A 10,835-nucleotide genomic window follows, 5' to 3' on the forward strand; every position below is an offset into this window, starting at 1 on the left:
TAAATGTTTACTGAATGAATAAGTGAGTTTTCTGCTCCAGGTGACTGTCTGAAATCATTTCCAAAGGATTCATTCAAGTTTTCCTTCCTGGATCTTTTTTTCCCCACTTCCGGTTACGCTTTCCAAAGGAAAAGGCACCACACTGATGGGGGGAGGACAGAGCCCCACTTGCCTGCTGTAGGGCAGCCAAAGGGTTTTCCTGCTCATACAGCTCCAGGCTCAGTGGCTTTGTTGGCTTCAGAAGAAGTGGCATTTTGGCTTGGCTCCTGGGGATTTATTTTGGGCAATCCTGTCAGATACTACGTTAAAGCAAGGGCCCTAAGGCACAAGACTTATGCATCAGGGAGAAAGGCTCTTTCAGTTCTCCCCGAGGCAACAGCCTCCATTTCCCATCTTTAGTTCACCTGTTGTCAATGTCCCCATCTTTAGATCACATGTCACCAGAAGCTTGAGCCCCAGGTGCAAGGAGACACAGCCCAGATTTCCTCAAGCTTCAGAAATAATACCAAAGGAAACAGCCACGCCCTAGGAGTCAGGAGACCAAGTCCAAACCCTGATCTTCCCACCAACTATTTCATCTTGGGAAGTAATTTAATCTGTCTGGGTCCAGTTTCCCCTGTGAAAATGAGAGGCGAAGGGACAAGGTAATTTCTAAATCTCTCAATTCCAAAGCATCTGCGGAGAAAATTTTTTTTTAATCGTACGTTTCCCGGTGCTTATGGCATTCGATCCTTACAAGAATCATGTGTGATTCTTACTCACGTAACATGCTCACATTACAGTTGCGGAAATGTGAGCAGAGGTTTGATGACCTTCCGGAGATGACCCAGGGCTCCGAGTCTTTTTGCTTGACCAGAATGGCTCTGGAGAAGCCACGACAGCAGCCTCATTCCCGGGACCCCACCTTCCCATCCCCTGTGTGCACCTTGTTGTTGCCCAGCGCGGAGAAGGAAGCCACGACAGAGGGCCTAACTCAGGGGTCACACCCACCACCCTCCAGAGGAGGCGCCCAGGCCTTGTCCGAATTCCGAAGGACTTCCCTCCCGGGCCAGGATTCCTGGCTGGGGAGTTGGGGGCGGCGCATGGCGGCGTTAAGACTCTGCTAAAAGGCCCCTAGTGGCCATGGGAACGCGGGCCCAGCCTCCCGCGCTGCTATGGCAACAGGCTCCCCAGTGGCGGGCGCCGGTGCCCATCAGAGCGTGCAGGTGGCGCCCCCTCGGGAGAAGGGCCGAGCGGGAGGTGCGGGTGCAGGTGGGGGAAGGGGCGGCGGCTGCTGCCCGGCGGCCTCGGCCCCCGTTCCCGGGCCGCGGGTCCCACCCTGCGCCTACCTGGAGGGAGTCAGGGCCCGCGCTCGCCCACCGCCCGCGGCGCGGCCCCTCTTCCCAGCGTGTCCACGGGCTCGTCGCCGCTGCCTGGCGGCCCGACGCCGTCCCCGGGGACCTGGAGCCGCCGGCGAACACCCTCGGTCCGGCGCGGCGTCCCCGGAAATGCTGGGCCGCGGCCAAGCCCCGCCCCGCCCCGCCCCGCCCCTGTTTACGGGAATTGTCCGGCGGGCGCCTGCGGGGTCGACCCCCGCCCGGCCGCACCCCGTCGCCCCCGGGAATTTACAGCAACTCGGAACTCGACGCTACCCACCTCGGTCTGGGGCTGCTACCCACGACGGCTCTTAGGCCAAGCGGGCGGTGGAGCCCACGGGGCTGCGCCCCCCGCGCCCTCCCACCGTGCAGAGCTCGGCCTCGCCGGGCCAGGGCCCCGGGGCCTGCCTCCCTGGCTGCGGTCTGGGCTGGCTTGGGTTGGAGTCCGAGGTCCACTACCACTTAACTGGCTGTGTTTCCTAGGATGAGTTCCTTAACCTCTCTGAGCCTAGAGTTCGTCACCTGCAGACCTCACACGGTTGTGGTGAGAAATGCAATGGTGGAGGCATAGGTCTGGCACACGGTCAGCTCTCAATAATGGTAGTATTGTTGACAGGAGGCAAGTGAAAGGAGGGCAGAGCCGCCCGCCGTGAAACCGCCCACGTCTCCGCCCTGTCCCTTAACCTGCAACGGGCAGGCGCACCGAAAGAGTAAACGAAACGAAGAGCTGGCTGTGCAGGAGGAGTCGAAAGATATGGTTATAAATATCTTGCACTTATCAAGTGACCTTGGCCCGTCCCTCTCCGGCCCTAGCGTCCTGGTTCTCCTATCTTCCAGGAAAGCAACAGCAGCTTTCAGGGCGGTTCCTGAATCAACCAGTTCTGGGCCTGTAAGTGGCTGAGCTGGCTGGAGTTGGCTGGCCAAGGGGCTGTCTCTTCCCGGGGCTGGCCAGGCCTGGGTGCACACTGTCCCTCGCTGGCCTCTCTAGGCAGAGCTGCCAGGCTCCTCCAAGCAGCTCCTCCAGGAAAAGAAGAAAAGTGGTTGCTTTGTTACCTGTCTACGAAAGTTAACACATATTTACTACAGGAAAGTTGAAAAACAGAAAAACACAATGAAAAATAATATCACCTCTAATTTCACCTTACCCACACACCACCAGTGTCAATATTTTTTAAAACTTAAAAAAAATTGAGATACAATTTATGTGAAGCAAAGTGTATAAACCTCAAGTCTACCGCTATTAATATTTTGGTGAATATCCTCGTGTCTCTTCTATGCATGATTATACACTTACATCTTTTAGAAAAGGATTATTCAGTACATATGCTTTTCTAACTTTTCCAGAGGACAGCAATATATCATGTTTTTCCATAACATTAAAAATTCTTGCCGAAATTCTTGCTGAGCATGGAGTCACTCGCTTGTAGTCCCAGTTACTCAGGAGGCCAGAGGCAGGAGGAGCCCTTGAGCCCAGGAGTTCAAAACCAGCCTGGGCAACATAGCCAGACCCTGACTCTAAAGGAAATTTGTTTTAAATAAATAAAAATTCTTGCATACCTTCATTTTAATGTATTCAATCACATGAATGCAGCACACATTTTTAATCAAGTCTCTACCATTGGACATTGTTTCTAACTGTTCATTTATCTTTAGCGATGTCCAGATGAGCATCCTTGCCAATAAACCGGTACATGCTTCCTCAATTATTCCTTTTTGTCCTTGTATTCTTCCTTCCTCCTCACAGTCATCCACTTAGTAGTAGTGCATGCCGTGTTTGTAGCTAAGGTTGTGTACTTGTGCAAATAGCTTTTAAAATCCTCCCATCCTCTTATTAGCTCTGCCTTCCCAACAATGCTGGGCGTGGGAGAGCACAGTCGCTCAGGGTACAGAAGGCATAGCTAAATTAGGGATCTTGCCTAGGGTCACCCAGCCCCTGGAGGTTTTGTGTTGCAGGAGGCTATGCTAAAAATCAGCACTTCCCAGTTCCCAGCACACAGAGCACCTTGTGAGCACCAGCCATCAGAAGAGCACCTGGAAACTAGGCCTCCCCCATGGGGCCTCAGAGCTCCAGAGGGCCTCGGCTACTGTGACCCATTTGGTCCCTAGACCACCCAGAGCCCTCAGAGAATAATGCTTTCCACAGCCTCCTCCGCCTCCTCCCCCTCCCCAGCAGCCTTTCCTCCTCCTCCAACCTTCTTCCAGGCTTCTCTTGAATAAAGGGAAACCTTTAATGCCCTAGAAGAAAAGCCCTATCTTTAATGTTATCGATCCCCTTCCCTCCATATCCCCAAGCCACCCTCCCGCCCCCCCCGCCGGATCTCAGGTGCAGAGAGGTTTGAGTTAATACCTTTTCCGGTTCACAGCACGTTATTCTCAGTGGTCTGCACAAGGACCCTTGATTCATGCAGCTGTTTATTTCCCTTTTTCCTCAGTCCCCCTCCCACTCCCTTCGGGCATAGACTACCATTCTAAGGTGTTTAATATACATGCTTTTGTTTTTATTCATTCTTGTAAAATGTGTGTTTTAGAATTGTATACACATTTTTAAAAAGTTTTTTATTTTGAAATAACGATAGACTCACAAGAAGTTGCAAAAACAGCACAGTGTCCCGTGAACTCCTCATCAGCTTCCCCCAATGGCAACATCATATAACCAGTAAAATAGTAAAATCAAGAAATTGACATTGGTACTAGACTGTTAAATAAACTGCAGACCTTACTGTTCAGTTTTCACATGCACTTATTTGTGTTTGCGTGTGTGTGTGTGTGTGTGTGTGTGTGTGTGTGTAGTTCTATGCAATTTGATCCCGTGAATAGACCTGTATACCTACCACCGCAATCAGACACAGAACCAGTCCATTACCGTGGGGGGACTCCTTTGTGGTACCCCTTTATAGTCACATTCTTGTCCCCTCACTTCTGTCCCTGTCCCCTGGCAACCACTAATCTCTTCTCTATCTCTGTAGTTTTGTCATTTTGAGAATGTTATGTGAATAGAATCACGCAGTGCACAACCTCTGGAGACCGGCGTTTTTTCCAGCAACCACATCGCCCTTGAGGTGCATCCAAGTCATTGTGTGCATCAGTAGTTCTCTCCTTCTTAACGCTGAGTACTAAGTACTCCATGCCATGGGCGTACCAGCGTTTAACCATCCACCCACTGAATCGGAGGATATTTGGGTGTTTCCAGTTTGGGGCTATTACAAATAAAGCAGCTATAAACACTCTGTACAGGTTTTTATATGAATGTGAGTCTTCATTTCCCTGGGATATATGCCCCAAGAATGCCATTGCTGGGTCTTACGGTAAGTGTATGTTTAGTTTGATAAATTGTCACACTGTTTTCCAGAATGGCTGTACCATTTACATTTCCACTAGGAATGTCTGAGAGATCCAGTTTTTCCACATCCTTGTCAGCATTTCCTGTTATCGCTGGTTTTTTAAAATTTTAGCCATTCTAGTAAATGTATAGTAATATCTTATTTTGATTTTAATTTGCATTTCCCTGGTGGCTAATGATGTTGAACATCTTTTCATGTGCTTATTTGCCATCCGTATCTCCTCTTTGGTGATATCTGTTCATGTCTTCGGCCTATTTTCTAATTGGATTGTTTGTTTTGTATTTTTAATTTACATAAAAGGCATTTTGTTTTATGTCTCATTTTGTCTTTTAGTTTTTTATTCTGCAGACCCATGCATGCTGCGCTGAGTACATCCGATCTATTGCATCTAGCTGCTACAGGGTACTCTAAAGTGTACATCCACCACATTCTTTTTTGGGGGGAACACGGTCTTATTTTATCACCCAGGCTGGAATACAGTGGAGTGATCATAGCTCATTGCAACCTTGAACTCCTGGGTTCAGAAGCAATCCTTCTGCCCTAGCCTCCAGAGTAACTGGGACTACAGGCGTGCCCCACCATGCCCATCTAATTTTTACATTTCTTTGTTAGAGATGGGGTCTTGTTATATTGCCCAGGCTAGTCTCAAACTCCTGGCCTCAAGTAATCCTCCCGCCTCAGCCTCCCACAGTGCTAGGATTACAGGTGTGTGCCACCGCTCCTTGCCTACATCCCTCACATTTCATCCATCTACACCACCAGGAGCCGACACCCACATTGCCTTCAACTCTCCACCCCCATAAATATCTCTGCATCAAATGTCTTCTTTCCTCTCTTATCTTTTGGGCCAGTGTGAGAATGGCTTTGAGATTTTTCACATATGAACTGTGAGTCAGGGTGGCCTGTCTACACCCACCAGCCATGGATCCCCACACCCTGCCAACTCCTGGCATTATCTGCTTAGTTTTTCCAATCTAAATGATATCAAGTTATAAGAAATTATTTTTTTACGGCCAGGGGTGGTGGCTCACAACTGTAATCCTAGATTTCTGGGAGGCTGAGGTGGGAGGATTATTTGAGGTCAGGAGTTCGAGACCAGCCTGAGCAACAGCGAGACCCCGTCTCTACCAAAAATAGAAAAAATTAGCCAGGTGTGGTGGCGCATGCCTGTAGTCCCAGCTACTCAGGAGGCTGAGGCAGGAGGATCTCCAGAACCCAGGAGTTTGAGGTTGCAGTGAGCTAGTATGACATCATTGTACTCTTGCTAGAGTGAGTGAGACCCTGTCTCAAAAAAAAAAAAAAAGGATTTATTGTGTGGATATCAATTGGTTGTTTCCACCACTTTGGGGAGTTTGAGGCTACTCTGACTAAAACCGCTATCTACTGTTTTGTTAACTTGCATTTCTGTGACATCTAATACATTTCAACATCTCCCAATGTTTATTAGCTTTTAAATTTCCCTTTCTGCAAAGCCCCTTATTATACTCTTTAATCACTTTTTCCCCATTTGAGTCCCATCTTTTTCTTATTAATTCATAGAAATTCCTAGTATATTCTAAATCTAAATATTAGTCTCTTATTGGCCTTGGATGTCACAAATATATTCTCCCAATTTTACCATTTCTCTGTTAACTTTGATAATGTTATCTATCCATCCTTGGGCAGAAATCTAATTCTGATGAATCAAACTGATTTTTTTTGCCTTATGCAAAAATGTGCCTTTTGTCTTGTGGTTTGTGCTTTTGAAATTTTGTTTTAAGGAGTCCATCCCTGACCCAAGATCACAAAGGCATTCTTCAGCATTTTATATTATAAAACGTAAGCATGATGATTGGGTTTTCATGTTCATATGGGAGATGTGCCTCCCTCAAGCCCTGTTATGACACTGGCACATTACCTGTCTGAGGTGAACTTAGAAAAAATATATATACTATTATCAAATGTGCTTCATAGTTTTCTGGACACATTTAGGTGTTTATTCCATACGGAGCCCACTTTTCCATGTGATAAGTTAGGTATTCAGTTTTATTTTTTTCCATAAAGTGAACCACTTTCCCTGTGCGGAATTCCAGTGGTTCTCAAAGTTGGGTGAGTAGCAGAATTGCCACAAAGCTGGTTACAGCAAAAGGTTGCTGGGCCCCGCCCAGCGGATTCCGTAGGTCTGGGGTGGGACCTCAAAATTTGCATATCTAATAGGTTCCCAAGTGATGAGGTGATGCCTTTGCTGTCCCCGGGGAAAGCAAGCACCCTGGGGAACAATTGCCATACACCAAAAAAAAAATCCTTTAACCTGCTCACTTTTTGCTCTATCCCCCTGGCATCCTCCAAAGGACACTGTATCTCCTCTCGTCGCTTCTGCTCCATCCTGCGCTCCTCCCCTCCTCCCCTCCCCTCCTCCCCTCCCCTGGTCTCCCAGGACCTGCTGCTCCACCCACACATTTTATGATCACATCCGTGCCCTCCTGAACCATCACTCTTCCATCCCCTGCTGAAAGCCCCGAGACTGTCCGCCCACCTCTGGCCACTCCCCTGTGGTCACTGGAGACTCAGCACACGGCTCCCAGTCCTTCTCTCCACCGAACACTGTCATTGTCTTGGGCGACAAATCCCCTGTCTGGTTTCTTACATTTCCATGATGTCTCCAATACCTCCCCTACCCCACGCCAACCACCACTCCCATTTTACCACCACTGACGGCCCCATCACCAAGATCCCAAGTTCAGACATCCCTCTCTCTAACTCCCATCTTCTTCCTTCCAGCTTTCCGGCCTAACATTCTCCCTCTGATCCTCCTGGGACCTCAGCAGCTTCTCCAGGTCACCGACCGTTCCACCTTCTCCTGATCTGTTGGCCTTTCCCTTTCCTCATCCCTCCTTCCCTGACTGAGGTTCACCATTCCAACAACCTTATAGCCTCAATTCCCTAACGTCCCTGCTCCCCGCTTTCACTGCCTGGGAAAGCTCCGGGTGAGCTCTGTGACCCACCTTCTCAGCACATCTTCCTCGGCAGTGGCTGGAGAGAGTTAACCCTCGCGGAGGTTCCACTGCAAATCTAGTTCACCAGCCCCAGACAGGACCTCAGCGCTGCCCGCTGTCCTCCTCACTCCTCTGGTCGCCTCTCTGCACCAGCTCTCTTAGACCCTCTCCGTTCCCCGCAAGCTTCCAAACTCTTACTTAAAATAGAAGTCACTAGATAGGGTCTCTTTTATTTTTTCTCCGATTCTCATTGAAGATACCTGGGCTCACTTCATGAAAAGGGTGGTGGTCTTGGGATAGACAGACGGATAGATAGCAGGTTACAGAAAATGCAGTTATTTTAAATGTTTAGACAAATTAGTGCTTCTTAACATGAACACACACAAATACAGTGGCTATAGATGTAAATATATTTTGCAATAATGTGCAAAGTCTGAATGTGAGGCCCTTTTTGAATTCGAGATCCAGCTAAGAGGGCCCTCAGCACCCAATAGGCCCTGTCCACTTCCAAATCCGCCCTTCCCTGCTAGCCTTCTCCCCGCCCTGGCTGCGCATTGGACTCACCTGGGGGAGCTGCCCATTGTTGCAGACCCCTTCAGTCAGATTCTCAGGGATGGGCCCCAGCATCAGTATTTTTTAAGCCCTGCCAGTGATTCCAGCCTGCAACAGAGGTTGAGAAACTGCCCTCCTCCTCTCTATCCCTCCACTATACTTTGTCTCCCTCTCCCTCCCTCTCAATTGGTTTATTCCTCAAAGCTTTCAAACATGATCAAGTCTTTCCCACTTAAAAGAAGAAATTGCAGCCGACGCGGTGGCTCGTGCCTATAATCCTAACACTCTGGCAGGCCAAGGCGGGAGGATCACTTGAGCTCATGAGTTCAAGACCAGGCTGAGAAAAAACGAGACCCCCGTCTCTACTAAAAATAGAAAAAATTAGCCAGGCGTGGTGGTGGCTCGCGCCTGGAGTCCCAGCTACCCGGGAGGCTGAGGCAGGAGGATTGCTTGAGCCCAAAGAGTTTGAGGTTGCTGTGAGCTGGGCTGACGCCACGGCACTCACTGTAGCCCGGGCAACAGAGTGAGACTCTGTCTCAAAAAAAAAAAATCGAAAGATTGTATACACACACAAATATTCCTTGACTTCCTATTAATAATATGTACACTGCGTACCTGGGAGGTTGTGTTAAAATGCAGATGCAGATTTAGATAGTAGGTCTGCGGTAGAGCAGAAGATTCTGCATTTGAACAAATTTCACTATGATGTAGATGCTGTGCTGCACCTTCAAGCAGCCAAGCTTTAAATCCCTGCCCAAAGGGCTCCTCAGCAGAGCATCCCCCGACTTTCCTAAATTAAACTCTCCTCTGTAGCACCTGTTATTTGACATTTGTGCTTGTGATTATTCTGTCAGTCTAGCCCCCATAACATGAGCATTCCATAAAAGGTATGGGGCATGTCTGTTTGGGTTTGTGCCATAATGTCGCCAGCACCTAGCACATGCCTGGCACGTGGGAGGCACCATCATTTGCAGGATGAAGGACGGAGCACCTGCTCGGTCGGAGGGGCAGTCCCTGCTCGGCATGGCAGACCCCCTCTGTCCAGACAGGTGGAGCTGCCCCCAACATCTCCCTTCAGCCCCTCCCCTCCCTCGGGATCCCCATTCCACCCCCCCCCCACCCCTCAGCCTCCAGCCCCAGAGACTGCGCAGGAAGTCTCCAGGCCGAATGTGTCCTCTCTGCCCCCAGGCACACCCACCGCCCCAGCCAATCAAACAGGCCACACAAATCTTTCCAGTTCCTGGGAAACCGATCTCTTTCTTCTTGTTGTTAAGGGTTGTGTGGAAAGGGTTAAACCATTTACGGAAAGCAAGGAACCTTCCTCCCGCCCTCCCTGACAACTCTTGAGATGCTCTGCAAAAGGTCAGATGTTTCCAGAATCTCAACAGACAGCCTCTGTCTGTTTAAATGGAAAGACGACGAGTTCCCGGCGCGCAGCCAACCCTCGTGGGCAGCTCTTGCCTGGCTCTGCAGGCACCTGGCCAGATGCCCGGCCAGCGAGCACCCCCGCCCTCACCCTCGCCGTGGCCATGGGGCAGGGTCAAGTTCTCTGAACCCCAGGCTGGAGTCCTGCTGGCCCGGGAAGGCTGGCATCCCACAAACGGGGCACGTACCGCATATGGTGTGCCAGGAATGATGGGGGGTGGGGAGCAACTTCCTGTGGACATTGAGTATTTTCAGCTGGAAGGGACTGTATTCTGACCCTGTCATTTTAGAGATCAGGCCCAGAGGAGGGTAGCTCTGGTGTAGTGTAGAAAATCCTGAGCCAGAATCAGAAAACTTGCGTTCAAAATCCAGTTCTGGCACCATGAACCGCGGGATCTCGTGCACAGTGTGGGTCCTTTCTGTGCCCCAGTATCTACCTGTAAAAAGTGGGTATGAGTACCTCCTGCCCCCAGTGGCTTGCCCAAGGTTACACACAGCACTAGCCAAGGCTTTCTGATCCCAGCCTCAAACCCAGGCACCCCTGGGAGCAGATTACCTTGAGCATTGATAGAAAATAAGAAATAGCTGAATACATATTTAAACAACCTTTGTATTTTATTGCTTAATCATGTTCTTTGTAAAAAAAATTAGAAAATTCTAATAAGCACAAAGAAAAAAATTTATATTCCCATCCCCTGGAGTTAATACTGCTAATAATCTGGTATTTATCCTTCCATAGTTTTAAAGTATATATCTATAAACTTTTTTCAACAATAGACCATAGGATACATATGCTTTTACATACATATTGCTCTTTCTGTTTCTATTTCACATTTCAATAGACAATTTATATCCTTTCGTGTCTACATATAGTTAGATAAATAAAGCATTCCATAGTTTGTTCAACCCCCTCTAGCTATTTAGGTTTTTGATATTTCATTATTATGAGCAATAAAAATCTATCTTTATTCACTTCTATTGTTTTCTTAGGATAAACTCTTTTTTTTTTTTTTTTTGAGACAGTCTCTCTCTGTTGCTTGGGCTAGAGTGCCGTGGCATCAGCCTAGCTCACAGTAACCTCAAACTCCTGGGCTCAAGCGATCCTCCTGCCCCAGCCTCCTGAGTAGCTGGGACTACAGGTGCACCCCACTAAGCCTGGCTAATTTTTCCATTTTTAGTAGAGATGA

At 48.8% G+C, this 10,835-nt stretch overlaps 1 protein-coding gene and 1 non-coding gene across 2 annotated transcripts in view; one reads left to right on the forward strand and one right to left on the reverse strand.

The window, feature by feature from the left end:
• The window catches only part of SEMA4B (semaphorin 4B), a 37,166-nt gene extending 35,713 nt beyond the window's left edge, over positions 1-1,453 (reverse strand). Inside the window, exon 1 of the mRNA XM_045561696.1 lies at positions 1,329-1,453. The gene's annotated coding sequence lies outside the window, so the exon portion shown is untranslated. The remainder of the gene's footprint in view (positions 1-1,328) is intronic.
• Positions 1,454-6,494: 5,041 nt separating this feature from the next.
• LOC123645501 lies at positions 6,495-6,603 on the forward strand. Its single transcript, XR_006737614.1, has one exon. It is a non-coding gene; the product is annotated as a small nucleolar RNA U13 (small nucleolar RNA).
• Positions 6,604-10,835: the final 4,232 nt, after the last annotated feature.

The sequence above is a fragment of the Lemur catta genome, chromosome 9 (assembly GCF_020740605.2).
Source record: "Lemur catta isolate mLemCat1 chromosome 9, mLemCat1.pri, whole genome shotgun sequence".
NCBI classification, from domain to species: Eukaryota; Metazoa; Chordata; class Mammalia; order Primates; family Lemuridae; genus Lemur; species Lemur catta.